Source organism: Pseudorca crassidens, chromosome 12, assembly GCF_039906515.1.
Source record: "Pseudorca crassidens isolate mPseCra1 chromosome 12, mPseCra1.hap1, whole genome shotgun sequence".
NCBI classification, from domain to species: domain Eukaryota; kingdom Metazoa; phylum Chordata; class Mammalia; order Artiodactyla; family Delphinidae; genus Pseudorca; species Pseudorca crassidens.
The window spans coordinates 33,360,723-33,378,861 of NC_090307.1; positions in this window are offsets into that span (position 1 = coordinate 33,360,723).

The following is an 18,139-nucleotide window of genomic DNA, read 5'->3' on the forward strand; positions in this document are numbered from 1 at the left end:
TGTCTGTCACCTATGTATGAACAAGTCTTTATATTAAAAACTATTTTGGCAAAATAATACTTTATCTTTTAAAAAAATTATTATGGCCATAAAAGCCAAAATTTCCTATTGGATTATAATCAGCAAAAATGTTATGTTCCTTAGGGAAATGATTTCATTGATTAATAACTATTTACCATTTTTGTATTGTTCTGCAAATCCCCACCCCCATCTTCCACATTGAAACTTATCTGCCATGACTCATTGTCCTAAAATCTTAGTTTGGAAACTTAAAACAATGTAAAATTAGTCTTGTATTGTTTCCCCAGTGAAACACTGGGCCACTTCTTCATAATCACTAGGGTCTTTATTTTATAAGCAAAACTCTAAGCACTGGGCTTATAAAAACCCAGACCTATACAATTTCTAGAAGTAGATATTGTGAATCTGTAATTTAATAAGCTCCAGAGATTTATTCATGCCAAACCTTGAGAACTGCAGATTTAATAGGTTAGTTCTCTTGAAGAATAGTGACATTTTAAAAACTATTTTAAAATGACCAATTTCTCTTTTTTGAGGTAACGTAAAATTAGTATGTAAGTTTCAGGTGTACAACATTATATTTAGACATCTGTATACATTATAAAGTGATCCAACTTCTAAAGGCAGTGCTAACTAATGTTAAAAATATTAGCTCAAGCTACAACTGTTCTGAAGGGGTCCTGCATTGCTTTTCAGGGGCTGACTTGTTCCTTACAAATACTAGCCACCATCTCCATTGCTAGGATGGCTGCTTCTGTTCTACAGCCATGTGAGACTCCTTTTATAAGGAGAAATCAGGAGTTTGGAGATAAAGATACCAATTTGAATATTCTTTGGTTGTAGAAAAACAGTTGGAGCTGGAAAGTCTGCTTGCTCCTTGGTAAGAATTAACTGTGGAAGACAAGTAGGTAGAAATAAAGAAGACATGGGAAGAGTAAAATAAAAGGTACAAGATCACATTTGCTTATACCATTTTATTTGGTTACTTCAAGTGGTTTCAATTACACAATTTAATTCTTCATTCATTAAACTACTTTTTTTTTTTTACATTGACGTTGCATATTCTTAAATCAACAAAACAATAAACTGGTGGTATTTCCTTCAGGGATCTCTGAGTACAATGAAAAGGCAGGGAATCTATGTACAATTTGGATAATTAACATTGATCTTCCATGCCATAATGTAAAGAGAAGTTTATGCCATTTTGCTTAGGTGAGAAAAGAGTAATTTCCAGGTGCTAGCATAAAGACAATGATGACCCAAATCTGAACAAATTAACAGAGAATCTCTGCCTTTTATTCCTCTGATCATTATTGCCAGCAACTCATTGCATGCCAGCACACTGATATGTGTTGGGCATGTATTAAGAGTCATGAACAGTAGTGCAGTAAAGATACTACAGTAAATATAGGTAAACAGTTCATGAGTTACCAAGCAAATGAATTTTACAAGTTGCAACAGTAATAAATAGGAAACAAACAGGTATAAACAGTGATAACAGTGAAAACTAATTCAGAGATTGTGGTCAGAAAAGACTTTTTCTGACAAGGTCTGCTTTAAGTGTGGAGAGTAGATTATATACTTTGTTGTTCTTATATAACTATGTGCTCTTAAATTAGCATGCATATTTTGTATACTTTATTTACTTGTATATGATATGTTTCAGAAATAACAAGTTGATACAGTGGTTAAAATTTTCCAGACATTTTTTACTGTTGTCATTTAAAACCCAAAGCACATAACATGATATATAGAAATGGCTCTTTTTGATGAGCACTCTAATTTCTCCTCCATTATGTTATTGTTCATACCCTTCCCCCATGTCATAATGACCACTTGCATTTCCCAACTGTATTATTTTATGACTGTGTGCATTTGTAGGTCTTTTAACTTTATATGGAGGAGTGGCCCTACCTTATCCTGGTCACCCCTATCCTAGGCTTTCTAGCTAACTTGTATTTGTTCCATAATCCTCAGCTAAAATGTCTCCTTCATTTTGCCTCCCTCTTTTTTATTAGATTTATTGATTCCTATAGTATCTCATACAAATCTCTACTTAACAGTTTTTTTACATACATTATGTTCAATTTTTGCTTTTCTTTTTTGCTTCTCCTACAAAAATGTGACTTCTTGAAAAGAACAATTGTCCATTCTCTGGATTGCCAGCATAATCCACAGTAATTGGCTTAGGGTAGTTCTCCAATAAATGTCAGGTAAATGAAGTTAGTGATTAATTGACTACACAATTGTTATTTAATTCCTGTTTTCTCATGTCACATCAGACTGGTTAAAAATAAGAAACTCTTCTGAGAAGATGGGGTATTTCCATATTCCTCATGTTAAGTACAACTAAAAATTCTGGACATTCAATACAAAACAAACACAAGAAGATGCTGAAAGGTGGAGAGCAGTTGACATGGTGATGAGTTCCCTTGGTTTTCTTTTTGTTGCATATATACTGTACTTGGAACTGAAGGAGCCAGCAACCTGGAAACAGAAATAGACATAGACAAATAAAGCCCCTTAAAAATCCAGCTCTCTTTAGAGAAAGAATGAGGAAAGCAGCAGTTTAGCAAGACAGAAAACTTTTAGATAAAATTTGGATACAAGTTTATTTTAGGTAAATAATGATATTACTTCAGACAAACTCAACCCCCCAAATTGTGACCCTAACTCTAGCAAAAGCTGAGTGGGGAACTAAGTCTTCCATTCTTGTCACCCTATACCAAAATACCTAGATCCCTGTTGGAACAGTATCAGAGAAGGTCAACTCAGGCACCTGGGCTTTCATTCTCATTAGCCAGTAATGGGTCCCCCCCTTGAGCAATTCCAGTGGAGACCATGTCAAGTATCTAGGCTTTGATTCCCATCCATCAGTAACAAGGTGGCCCTCTTCCACCACACTGGAGTGGTGCCATCCCTCACCCACCCCACTGGGGAGGTACAAAAGGAGGCCTAGTGGAGGGTCAGGACTTTCTACTTCCCAATGGTAAAAGGTCATGTCTTCCATGGTGTCAGGGGAGGTCAAGTGGAGAGCAATAAGGCAGCCTTCTTACTCCTCATAGCCAGGGAAGTACCACTGGAAGCTTAGTGGGATCTAGAACTCCCACAGCCATCAAAGAGTGATGAGGGTGCTTCCTCAGCTGTGTGTCATAAAAGGTGTTGGAATGGAAAACCTTTGCTGGGGCAATGCTATGAAAAGCCAACTAAAACAGAAGTTTTAATAAGAACCAGGATCTCCTCACATAATACCCAAAGTGTCCATCTTTTAAATGAAAAGCCTTTATTTTGCTAAAAAACAGGAAGATCTCAAACTGAATGCAAAAAAAGTCTAAATTATATATATATATATATATATATATATATATATATATATATATATATATATATATATATATATATATATATAAATCAGGTAAGCCACAGGAAGATGGGAAGAAATAGAGATAGAAAGCAGACAGAAAAAAACTGAAAACAAAAAATAAAATGGCAAATTTACTTATATTAAAAAAAAATACACCAATTAAAGGAGGTATAAACTACTATAGATAATATAAATAATGGTATATTGTACAATTATTGTGCAATGGTATATTGTACAGCACAGGGAATACAGATATTTTATAATAACTATAAATGGAGTATAATGTTTAAAATTGTGAATCACTATGTTGTACACCTGAAACTTACATAATATTGTAAATAAACTACACCTCAATATACAAAAGATAGAGATTGACAGAGTGTATTAAAAATATCACCCACATATATTCTGTTTATAAGAAACATACCAATGCAATCTATAAGCAGATCAAAAGTAAAATATGTATCTCAAGTAAATTTTAATTTAAAAAGCCAGAATGTTTATATTAGTATCAGATAGAGTAGACTTCAGAGCAAAGAAAATTACTACAGACAGAGATGTATGTTATACAATGATATGTGTTAATATACTAAGAAGACTTTACAATTTTGAATGTATGTACCCCCAAATAGAACTGCAAAATATGTGAGCAAAAACTGATAGAACTGAAAGGAGATATAGAAAGATCAACAATTATAGTTGGAAACATCAATACCCCTTTCTCATCAATTGATAAAATGAGACCGAAAATCCACAAGGATTTGAAGAACTCAACAACACCATCAATCAACAGTATTTCATTGACATTTATAGAACACTTCATCCAACAAGAGCAGACTATACATTTTTTTCAAGTGCCTATGGAATTATATATACCAAGTTTGACCATATATAGGGTTATAAAATAAATCTCAATAAAATTAAAAGAATTGAAATTATATAGATTGTGTCCTAAAACTATACTGATATCAAACAAATATCAGTAACAGAAAAATAATAAAAAATATTTTAATACTTGAAAAATAAACAACAAACTTCTAAATAATCATGAGCCAAAGAGGAAACTTCAAGGGAAATTAAAAAAAAAAATACATTGAACTGAATTGAAAATGAAAATTGAACATATTATAATTTGTGAGAGATAGCTAAAACAATACTGAGAGGAAAATTACAACACTAAATGAATCATTAGAAAAAAGGAATGTCCCAAATGGATAATCTAACCTACCACCTCAAGAACTTAGAAAAATAAGACCAAAAGAAAGGTAATAAATATCAATGAAATTAAAAAATAAAACAACAGAAAAATCAATAAAACAAAGGCTATTTCATGAAATGATGAATACAATTGATAAACTTCTAGTAAGTCTGACAAAGAAAATAATCTAACACAACTACCAATAGGCAATTTGAATAGTCATATAAATACTAAGGAACTTGGTTTTACAGTTTAAAAACTCCCCCCCAAAGAGAAATATCTAGACTGAAATGGTTTCAATGAAGAATTCAACCAAACATTTAAAATACCATAAGAAGAATTAACATCAAATATGTAAATAGAAGTGGATGGGACACCTCTCAATTTAGTTTATGAAACTAGGATTACACTGATACCAAACCCAGGTGAGGATGTACAAAAAATGAAAACTAAAGAACAATATTCCTGATTTGGGGCAAGATGGCAAAGTAGGAGGAACCTGTGCTCACCTTCTCCCATGGGTGCACCAAAATTACAATGGTGTACAGAGTACTATCAAGAGAAAAAACTGAAGACTAGCAGAAAAGATTTTCCACAACTAAAGATATAAAGAAGGAACAATGACATGGGTAGGAGGGGAGGAGATGCAGTAGCATCAAGACCCACATCCCTTGGTAGGCAACCCACAAATGGGAGAATAATCACAATTGCAGAGGTTTTCCCCAAATAGTAAGGGGTCCAAGCCCCACATTGTGATCCACAGGCCAGGAGTCTTGCACAGGGAAGCCAAGCCACCAAAATAATTGGTTTTGAAGGCCAGCAGTGTTTGTGTATGGGAGGCCTGGATGACTGTAGGAAACAGAACATCTGCTCTTAAAGGGCAAACACAAAATCTTACACACTCAGTGCAAAGGCAGCAATATGAAAGGAGTCTGGGTCAGACCCACTTGCTGATCTTGGAGACTCCTCAAACAGAGGCAGGAGGCAATTGACATTCCTCCAGGGAATTTTTGTGATCTTATTCTACCACAAGGACACTGGTACTAACAAGTGCCATATTGGAGTCCTCCCTTTAAACTGTTAGTGGTTGAGACCTCGTCCTGCCCAAAAGCCAGTAGGCACCAGTTCTAGGTTTTCCTCAGGCTGAGTAGCCAACTTCATGGGGACAAAGCCCCATCTACCAGTGGGCCAGCACAAACCTGGGATCCTGGACCCCTCAGCCAGTCATGCTGGAACAAGGCCCCAGTGACCAGCAGGCTGGCACCAGCCCCCAGAACCCCCCAGGCACAGGACCCACAACAAGCTGCCCTGAGACCTGGCTCCACCTATAAGCAGGCAGGCACCAGCCCCAGGATATCCAGGTCAAACTGCCAGCCATGCCAGGAAAGAGCACTACCTAATACCAGGATGGTATCAGCCTGGAGACTCCATGGGCCATGCAGCCAGCCATGTCAGGACCAGACCTTTCTCACCTGCAGCCAGCAGCCTCTGAAAAGGCAGGACCTGGCAGCCAACAGAGCTAAGGCCAGCCCTTCCTACCAGCATTCCCACAGTAGTTGACCTCAGTAAAACAGAAGGTCCCACTCAGTCCACTTAGGGTGCACCCTTAAGCATACAGCTATGGTTGTCAGAGGGGAGTGTGCTGCTGGGCCCCACAGGAAGTCTTCTACTTAAGATCACTTCTCCAAGATCTGTAAATGTAACCAACCAACCTAACACATACAAATAAACACAGAGAATTAGACAAAATGAGGTGACAAAGGAATATGTTTCAAATGAAGGAAAAGGATAAAAATGCCATAAGAAGGACTATTCGAGGTGGAAATAAGCAGTCTATTCAATAAAGAGTTCAACACAATAATCATAAAGATGTTCAATGTATTTGGGAGAAGAATACAGTAAGAAGTTTAACAAGAGCTAAAAATATAAAGAAGAACCACACAGAACCTGAAAAATACAAGAACTGAACATTTAAGAATACACTATAAGGAAACAACAGTAGATTAGATTATACAGAGGAATGGATAAGTAAAGTGGAAGACAAAGCAGTGGAAATCACTCAAGCTGAACAGAAAACAGAATAAAGAATTCTTAAAAATGAGGACAATTTAAGAGACCTCTGAGACAATATCAATAGTACTAACATTTGCATTATAGGGATCCCAGTAGAAGAAGAGAGAAAGAAAGAGGCAGAGAACTTATTTGAAAGGATAATAGCTGAAAACTTCCCTAACCTGGGAAAGGAAACAACATCCAGGTCCAGGAAGCACAGAAGGTCCCAAACAAAATAAACTCAAAGGGGTCCACACCAAGATCTATTATAACTAAAATGGCAAAAATTAAAGAAAAACAAAATTTTAAAAACAGCAAAAGAAAAGCAATTAGTTACATTCAAGGGAAGCCCCATAAGACTTTCGGCTAATGTTTTAACAGAAACTTACAGGCTGGAAGAGAGTGGAATTATATATTCAAAGTGTTGAAAGGAAAAAAACCTACAATGGAGAATACCTACCCAGCAAGGTTATCATTCAGAAGTAAAGGACAGATAAAGAGTTTTATAGACAAGCAAAGCTAAAAGAGTTCAGCATCACCAAATCAGCTTTTACAAGATATGTTAAAGGGACTTCTCCAAGTAAAAAGGAAAAGGCCACAACTAGGAATATAAAAATTATGAAGGAGACTCACTTCAGATATAAAAAACTGAAAGTGAGGGGATGGAAAAAGGTATTCTGTTCAAATGGCAAAATATTTTCAACATCATTAGCCAAATGATGAAAATTAACAAAACAATAAGATATCACTACACTCCTATCAGAATGACTAAAATGACTAATCATAACACCACTGAATGCCAATGAGGATGCTGTGAAAGTGAATCACATTTACTTGGGAACATAAAATTACACATCACTCTGGAAAAGTTTGGCAGTTTTTAAAATAAATTGAGCATGTACCTAGTATAACATCCATTACCTACTGATGGCAATGATGAAAGCACCAGCATGAAATAATTTCTCATTTCTCACCTAATCCTAGTGGAAAATGTTCCATCTTCATGCTTTTTCCAAGGCAAGCTGATAATTTTGCCAAATAGAATAAAAGGTCTTCTCCATTGTATCACATCGTCTTTCATTGTCCTATAAAGCAGTATTGCCTTGTCCTATAAAGTTATAGAGATTTTAAGGTTTCCTTTAATTGTTATAATTTTTAATGTACTAAATCCCTACTACCACCCAAGTAAATTCTTAACAGGATTTCAAGGGCTTTCTGCTACACAATAGCCCAAGTTTTACATTACACTACTCCCAGAATGGCCAATTCTGCCACTCTTCCTTTTTCTTTGATCAAGGCCTATGCTCCCTAGCAGCTCTATCCTTGTGTTTCCTTTCATAATCTATGTGGGAATGTGAAACCAGCCCTGACCACATGCCAAGACCAATAAGAACAAGGGTAAACATGCTTTTGCCTCCAGTTTGTATTGCCTTATACAAAGTGGCCATGCCACAGAGAATTGCCACTATAATATAAAGGACTAAACTTGTTCCTTTGTGATACACTCTTGAATTTTACTCCATTAAGGAGCAAGGAGTTTCTGTTTACTTCTGACAAGTATAAAACCAAGACTGGATGGCAGCAGCATTAATTACTAAGTAATCAATACCCAGAATTACCTTTTAGAAATGGGAATTTCTATCCCAAAACTGTCTAAAAGATATTAATGAACTATATTAATTATCAAAGATAGAATGAAACAGCAATCAAGATATTGCTTACCAGATGAAAATGTATAATATTTCAATTATAACAAGCTATTGAACATATAAATGCAATGAACCTTGTAATGCATATGAATTATTTTCCAGTCATGGGGAACAATATCACAGCCTCTCCACTTGGTAGAGTAAATAGCATCCCATTTTTTAATAAAGACTGTCAATGAAATGCTAAAAGGCTGCTGGAGTGCATGCACACACAGCACTCATCAACAGTATATTGGTCTCCTAGGTCATTTCCTTTTTCACCCACTACCTCTTCATCATGTTTCAATGTCAGTGGCATCTTTGTGAGAACTTCCTGTTTTTTTCCTTCCTAACTTCAACTAATAATTAGACAATGACTATTATGAACTTGGGAAATCCATTTGATCCTTAAGTTACTTTCTATTACTCTGATATCAGCCCTCCTTGCTCCTTTAATCATAAAATATATCAACAATTTCAGCCCACTTGCCATGAAGATCAACTTTCTGAGAATTTATGTGAGAACTGGATATATGTCTTTTCAATAATTTAATGTATTTTGGTATATGTGACATTATTTTTTTCCTAAAATTTTAAAAAAATTTTAAATTCATTTTCTGTTATATGACAATATATGATAATTTCTCACTTGCTGTTTCTTGTATCCTTGGTAATTAATATACTGTATTAATATACTTTGGGCAGGTTCAGAATGGCAAGGAGAATTCATGGCAATGGTGAAGAATTGCTACAGTAACAAAAGTGTATGAAGGGTGGCAGGATATGCCACCAAAATATATCATTTTGGCATCAGGATTATTTTGAGCTAAAAATACTTTAAAAACATTGGATGCACCAAGAGTATTCTAAGGATATTCCCTTTTCTTCCTAAAAAGCATTAGTTTAAAACTCCCATGTGAAAGATAAAAGTATTATTCTTCTATGAGGAGTCACAGCTGACAGAATTCTGTACAAACATGTTGTTAAAATAATTCTTACTTTCTTTTAGCTTCACCACGTAGTTAAGTTACTTTTCCACATTGCTTCTCTTTGTTCAACCTAATATAAAAGAATCTAAGTTTTGCTATGTCATTGAATCATTTCCTTATGAGGGCTCCCATGTCACATGAAAATTATATAATTTTTTTCTCCTGTAAATCTGTCTCACATCAATTTAATTCTCAGGCCAGCTGCAAAACCCTAAATTTTGCCTCCCCTACATGTATATAGAGAAAAATATTATATCCTCCTATACACTTCCCAGAGGACACCATATTACATACAATAAAGCCAATGTTTTATTTCTTCCACCACAAAGCCTTTGTTTATACTGTTATTATTCCCAATATAATCTCTTGCATAGATGGAGCTAGTTTTAGACTATAGCCTATACCCTTCTCTTGAAGAAAAATGTTGTGAAGCTAACCCCACCCTCAAATATTGGGTGTCTCTCTAGGTGTGTGTCAGGGGTGTTACTCATTAGCTTGTAGACCTGCACAATCACCATTGTTGTAGGCTACCCCAGACCTACTAAATTTCAATCTCTTGTGTGGACCCCAGCAATCCTTGTTTTAAGTCTCTTCAGGTGATTCTTATGCACCCAAAAGTTTGATAAGTCCCTCTTTGATTGCACTTTGTATCATTGACTCCATCAGGAAATATTTATTGAGCACTTATTCATCAATGTATCTCTCACAGTGTCTTGCACATAATATGTGATCAATAAATAAATGTTTCCTTTAATTAACTAACCACCCAGAGAAAAGCTTGGGACAGCCAGATTCTAGGAGGTTTTAAAGACATTCTAAGAGACCCTGAATAGCCAAAACAATCCTGAGAAAGAAAAACAGAGCTGGAGGAATCAGGTTCCCTGATTTCAGACTATACTACAAAGCTACAATAATGAAAACAGTATGGTATTTGCACAAAAATAGACACATAGATCAATGGAACAGGATAGAAAGCCCAGAAATAAACCCATGAACCTATGGCCAATTAATCTGAGAAAGGAGGCAAGAATATACAATGGAGAAAAGACAGTCTTTTCAATAAGTAGTGCTGGGAAAACTGGACAGCTACATGTAAAAGAATGAAATTAGAAATTCTCTAACACCACACACAAAAAATAAACTCAAAATGGATTAAAGACCTAAATGTAAGACTGGATATTATAAAACTCTTAGAGGAAAACAAAGGCAGAGCACCCTTCGACATAAATCACAGCAATATCTATTTGGATCCATCTCTTAGAGTAATGAAAATAAAACCAAAAATGAATGGGACCTCATTAAACTTAAAAGCTTTTGCACAGCAAAGGAAACCATAAACAAAACAAAAAGACAACCTACAGAATGGGAGAAAATGTTCACAAATGGTGCAACTGACAAGAGATTAATTTCCAAAATATAGAAAGATCTCATGCAGCTCAATATCAAAAAAAGCAAACAGCACAATCAAAAATGGGAGGATGATCTGAATAGACATTTCTCCAAAGAAGACATACAGATGGCCAACAGGCACATGAAAAAATGCTCAACATTGCTAATTATTAGAGAAATGCAAATCAAAACTACTATGAGGTATCACCTCACACCAGTCAGAATGGTCGTCATCAAAAAGTCTACAAATAAATGCTGGAGAGGGTGTGGAGGAAAAGGAACCCTGTTGGTGGGAATGTAAATTGATACAGGCAGTATGGAGAACAGTATGGATGTTCCTTAAAAAACTAAAAATAAAGCTATTATATAATCCAACAATCACACTCCTGAGCACATATCCACAGAAAACTGTAATTCAAAAATATACAGGCACCCCAATGTTCACCCTATATATATATATATATATATATATATATCTGAATCACTGTGCTATATACCTGAAAGTAACACAGCATTGGAAATCAACTATACTTCAATTAAAAAAAGTTTAAAAATACATTATAAAGTAATAATAAATTAAATGAATAAATAATAAATAAAAATTTCTGAGTTACAAAAGTTTATATTTGCAATGGTAGATGGAGGTGGGGAGTCACTATGGAGGAAAAATACACAGTCACCTGTGCTGGGAAGTCAGAGTGTCAGCAGACTGACCCATGTCTATCTATAATCATAATTTTATTGTTGTTCTGGGATTTGGACAGCAAATGGAGATATTTATGAAGTCTCATTTTGCGAACAAAATACCGCCTCCTGAAATGAACCAGAATGGTGCAGTTATGGCCATTTCCTTCCCAGAAAGGGGTCGAATTGTGCTTAGAGCTCCAAGACAGAAACTAACAATGTAATGGGACAGATCTGCTTCTTTTCTTCTTTTCCAACCTGTGCCTCAGCAATATAGCAAATTTTGTGATAATTAACCCTATGTGAGTCTCTTTCTTTTTCCAGAGCCTCCATAAGAAATAGAAATGGAAGTAATGACTGACTTACACACTATTTTGTTGTGAAGAATAGTCACCTCTTCCTGTAAAGCTGCTAGCAGGCCAATCTGTTTCATAAAATAGGGCTCGAATTTCATAGTCTTAAAAAGAAAATAATATTTTCAGGGCAAAGTGAACAAGTTCTTTCCCTCATCCACTTCTCTTTTTTTCCTCTTCTCTTCCAAAAATTAGTGACAGCTCTATTAAATATCTCCTTGCCTAACCAGGGAGACTAACAGTTTATCACAGAGATTGCTTATCCCAGCAGACATTACACCTTTGTCTACCAGCCTGAATGTGCTCTCTGTAGGACTGAGGAAGGTAACTTGTTAGAATCTGAGTCCTTGTCTATATTCTGAACACAGATTCAGAATCCTATTTCTTATGGTGGAGCTAGCTAACTCCAGAGGCTCATAATATTTCTTGAGGTCTCTGAAGTAAACATGAAGAGTAAAAACTGTCATTTTGAATTGTTTATAGGCTGTTATTTAAAGCAGTGTGTCCTTTTAATGTTTTGAAGACAACTTGAATGTAGTAGCATATGAGAACACTATGAGTTTCTTAGAATTGAAACACCCTTTTCCCTAATAATATTCCATATTACAATTTCAAAATATAAAACACCATCCCTAAGTCCTTATTATATGCCAAAGAAAACGTTAATCGATTACATTCATTTTCCCACCCTCTCTCTCTCTCTCTCTCTCTCCCTCTACCTCTCTCTCTCTCCCCATCAAGTTTTTCAGGACATTCTTTACATGTCATATCTCATTAACCATTACCTCTCTACCACCCCATCCCCCAAACTACTACCACTACCCAGAATATAAGCACCAAGACAGCAAGTCTTTTTGTCTGATTTGTTGACATCTGCCTCCTCAATGCTTAAGACCAAGCCCAACACTTAATAAAAGTGTTTTGAATAAATTATTCTCGTTACTAATAATGACCAGACAAGTTTTATCCTACACAAAGTCACAGAGTCACATGGAGCTGAATTCCGTTCTGTGCTTGGCAAAGGTTTGCCTCAGCCTGAGGAAGAAAAATGTTCCTTTTTATAATACTCACACAGACACCCTAATCACTTCACATCACTCTGAGATGAAGTGATTAGCTCAGTATTCTAGCACTAAAGAACTGTGGAGCTGGGGAAATGATGAGTTATGACTGACTCCAGCCATGTTCTCCCCATTATATCAAAAGGGAAGTGTTCACTTTTTAGCTAATGGTCTATACCCAGTTCAGAGGTATATGGCGGTGAGAGTGGAAGCATTACTCTTTGAAAAAGTAATTGGAGCTGGGAACTGTCTCTGGACACACACACACACACACACACACACACACACACACACACACACTGTACACAATTTTTAAAGGTTCAAAAGAAGACCTGAAGCAAAGATTAAGAATCCTTATTTTAGTCATTATTCCTATATATTCATTACTCTTGTCTGCTGTGAGCTAATTAGGAAATTGCATTAGAACACCTCCCAATTCTAATAAACATGTGTACTTGATTGTTTATGTAAACTGTAAAAGTAACTTTAATTTTTCTCACCAGCTACAGAAGCCTTATGGTCACTATTATACTGTTCTATACCACCCTTGTCCCCTGGGCAACAACTGGTACTCATACACTCCCACAATAAGCACTGAAAAGTACATTTTTCAAGGACAGATTTTATCAGAGCATTGATAATTTAATAAAATATATTGGTGTATAGTTGATTTACAATATTATGTTAGTTTCACATGTACAGTATATTGATTCAGTTAGACATATACACATATTCATTATTTTTCAGATTCTTTTCCCATATAGATTATTACAGAATATTGAGTAGAGTTGCCTGTGCTATAGAGTAGGTTTTTCTTGATTATCGATTTTATATGTAGTAGTATGTTAATCTCAAGCTCCTAATTTTTCTCTTCCCCACACCTTTCCCCTTTGGTAACCTTAAATTTGTTTCCTAAATCTGTTAGTCTGGTGAAATGTGTCTTTAATCCATTTGGAGTTTATCTTTGTGTATGGTGTTAGGTAGTGTTCTATTTACATTCTTTTATATGTAGCTGTCCAGTTTTCCCAACACCACCTATTGAAGAGGCTGTCTTTTCTCCATTGTGTGTTCTTGCCTCCTTTGTCATAAATTAGGTGACCAAATGTGCATGAGGTTATCTCTGGGCTTTCTATTCTGTACCATTGATTTATATTTCTGCTTTTGTGCCAATACCATACTGTCTTAATTACTATAGCTTTGTAGTATAGTTTGAAGTTCGGGAGCCTGATTCCTCCAGCTCCATTTTTTCCCCCTCAAGATTGCTTTGGTTATTCAGGGACTTTTGTGTTTCCATACAAACTGTAAAAATTTTTGTTCTAATTCTGTGAAGAATACGATTGGTAGTTTGACAGGGATTGCTTTGAATCTGTAGATTGCCTTGGGTAGCATAGTCATTTTGACAATATTGATTCTTCCAATCCAAGAACATGGAATATTTTCCCATCTGTTTGTATCATCTTTGATTTCTTTAATCAGTATTTTATAGTTTTCTGAATATAGGTCTTTTGCCTCCTGAGGTAGGTTTATTCCTAGGTATTTTATTCTTTCTGTTGTGATGGTAAATAGGATTGTTTCTTTAATTTCTCTTTCTGATTTTTAGTTTTTAGTGTATAGGAATGTCAGAGATTTCTTTGTGTTAACTTTGTATCCTGCAACAGTATGAAATTCATTGATTAGCTCTAGTAGCTTTCTGTTGGCGTCTTTAGGATTTTCTATGTATAGTATCATGTCATCTGCAAACAGTGACAGTTTTACTTCTTATTTTCCTATTTATATTCCTTTTATTTCTTTTTCCTTTCTGATTACCATGGCTAGGACTTCCAAAACTATGTTGAATAAGAGTGGTGAGAGTGGACATCTAAATAGATAACTAATACGAACCTACTGTATAGAACAGGGAACTCTACTCAATACTCTGTAATGGCCTATATGGGAAAAGAATCTAAAAAAGAGTGGATATATGTATATGTATAACTGATTCACTTTGCTGTACACCTGAAACTAACACAACATTGTAAATCAACTATACTCTAATAAATGCTTTTTAAAAATCTGTGAGTCTGTTTCTGTTTGTACATAAGTTCATTCATATCATTTTTATAAATTAGATTCCACACATGGGTGATATCATATGATATTTGTCATTCTCTGTCTGACTTACTGCACTTAGTATGATAATCTCTAGGTCCATAAACATTGCTACAATTATTTCATTCTTTTTATGGTTAAGTAATATTCCATTTATATATGTACCACATCTCCTTTATCCATTCATCTGTCATTTAGGTTACTTCCATGTCTTGGCTATTACAAATAATGTTACAATGAATAATGGGATGTATGCATTTCTTTGAATTATAGTTTTTTCTGGATATACAGCTAAGAGTGGGATTGCTGGATCATAAGGTAGTTCTATTTTTAACTTTTATAAGGAATCTCCATACTGATGTCCATAGTGATTGCACCAACTTACATTCCCATCAACAGCGTAAGAGGGCACCGTTTTCTCCACACCCTCTCCAGCATTTATTGTTTGCAGATTTTTTTGATGGTGGCCATTCTGACCAGTAGGGGTGATAACTCATTGTAGTTTTGATTTGCATTTCTCTGATAATCAGCACATTAAAATTTTTTTTTGACATAGAGCTGCATGAGCTTTTTGTATATTTTGGAGATTAATCCCTTGTCGGTCTCTTCATCTGCAAATATTTTCTCCCATTCTGTGGGTTGTCTTCTTTTTTTGTTTATGGTTTCCTTTGTTATGCAAAAGCTTTTAAGTTTAATGAGGTCCCATTTGTTTATTTTTGTTTTTATTTTCATTACTCTAGGGGGTAGACCCCAAAATTTATTGCTGTGATTTACGTCAAAGAGTGTTCTGCCTATGCCTTACTCTAAGTGTTTTAATAGGGTCTGGCCTTACATTTAAGTCTTTGATCCATTTTATGTTTTTTTGTGTGTGTGCAAGGTGTTAGAGAATGTTCTAATTTCATTCTTTTGCATGTAGCTGTACAGTTTTCCCAGCACCATTTATTGAAGAAGCTGTCTTTTCTGCATTGTATATTCTTGCCTCCTTTGTCATGTGTTAATTGGCCCTAGGTGTGTGTGTTTATTTCTGGGCTATCTATCCTGTTCTGTTGATCTATATTTCTGTTTTTGGACAGTACTATACTGTTTTGATGACTGTAGCTTCCTGGCCTGATTCCTCCAGTTCCGTTTTTCTTTCTCAGGTTTGTTTTGGCTATTCAGGGTCTTTTGTGTTTCCATACAAATTCTAATTTTCTTTTTTTCTAACTCTGTGAAAAATACCATTGGTAATTTGCTAAGGATTGCATTGAATCTGTAGATTGCCTTGGGTAGTATAGTCATTTTGACAATATTGATTCTTCCAATCCAAGAACATGGCATATCTTTCCATCTGTTTGTGAAATCTTCAGTTTCTTTTATCAGCATCTTATAATTTTCTGAGCACAGATCTTTTCTTCCTAGGTATTTTAATCTTTTTGTTGCAATGGTAAATGGGATTGTTTCCTTAATTTCTCTTTCTGATCTTTTGTTGTTATTCTATAGTAATCCAAGAGATTTCTGTGTATTAATTTTGTATCCTGCAACTTTACCAAATTCATTGATGAGCTCCAGTAGTTTTCTGGTAGCATCTTTAGGATTTTCTATGTGTAGTATCATGTCATCTGCAAACAGTGACAGCTTTACTTCTTCTTTTCCAATTTGGATTCCTTTTATTTCTTTTTCTTCTCTGATTGTAATGAGTAGGACTTCCAAAATTAGGTTGAATGAAAGAGGTGACAGTGGATATCTATGTCTTTTTTTCTGAACTTAGAGGCAATGCTTTCAGCTTTTCACCTTTGAGAATGATGTTTGCTGTAGTTTTGTCATATATGGCCTTTATTGTGTAGAGGTATGTTCCCTGTATCTCCATTTTCTGGAGATATGTTATCAGAAATATGTGTTGAATTTTGTCAAAAGCTTTTTCTTCATCTATTGAGGTGATCATTTGGTTTTTATTCTTCAGCATTTTAATGTGGTGTATTACATTGATTGATTTTTAGATATTGAAGAATCCTTGCATCCCTGGAATAAATCCCAATTTTTCATGGTGTATGATCCTTTTAATATATTGTTGGATTCAGATTGATAGTGTTTTTATTGAGGACTTTTGTATCTATGGTCATCTGTGAGATTAGCCTGTAATTTTCTTTTTTTGTGGTATCTTTAGCTGGTTTTGGTATCAAAGTGATTGTGGACTCATAGAAAAAGCTTGAGGGGTCTTCCTTCCTCTACAATTTTTTGGATGAGTTTCAGAAAGATAGGTGTTAACTCTTTCTAAATATCTGCTAGAATTCACCTGAGAAATCTTCTGGTCCTGGACTTTTGTTTGTTGGGAGTTTTTGAATCACTCTTTCAATTTCAGTACTTGTGACCTGTCTGTTCATATTTTATATTTCTTCCTGGGTCAGTCTTGGAAGGTTGTACCTTTCTAGGAATGTGTCCATTTCTTCTAGGTTGTCCATTTTATTGGCATATAGTTGTTTGTAGTAATCTCTTATGATCCTTTGTATTTCTATGGTGTCTGTTGTAACTTCTCCTTTTTTATTTCTAATTTTATTGATTTGATCCCTCTACCCCCATTTTTTTTGTGGTGAGTCTGACTAAAGGTTTATCAATTTTGTTTATCTTTTCAAATAACTAGATTTTAGTTTCATTGATTTTTTTCTTTCTCTCTATTTGATTTGTGTCTGCTCTAATCTTTATGATTTATTTCCTTCTATTAACTTTGGGTTTTGTTTTTTCTTCTTTCTCTGGTTGCTTTAGGTGTAAGGTTAGGTTGCTTATTTGAGATTTTTCTTATTTCCTGAGGTAAGGTTGTATTGCTATAAACTTACCCCTTAGAACTGCCTTTGCTGTGTTCCCTAAGTTTTGGGTCATCGTGTTTTCATTTTCTTTTGTCTCTAGGTAATTTTTGATTTCCTCTTTAATTTCTTCAGTGATCCATTTGTTATTTAACAACATATAGCTTAACATCCACTTTTTTTATTTTTAAAATTTTTTTCCTGTAATTGATTTCTAATCTCATAGCATACTGGTCAGAAAATATGTCTGATAAAATATCAATGTTCTTAAATTCACCAAAGCTTGATTTGTGACCCAAGGTGTGCTCTATCCTGGAGAATGTTCCATGTGCAGTTGAGAAGAAAGTGTACTCTGCTACTTTTGGATGGAATGTCCTATAAATATCAATTAAGTCTATCTGGTTTATTGTGTCATTTAAGACCTGTGTTTCCTTGTTGATTTTCTGTTTGAATAATCTGTCCATTGATGAAAGTG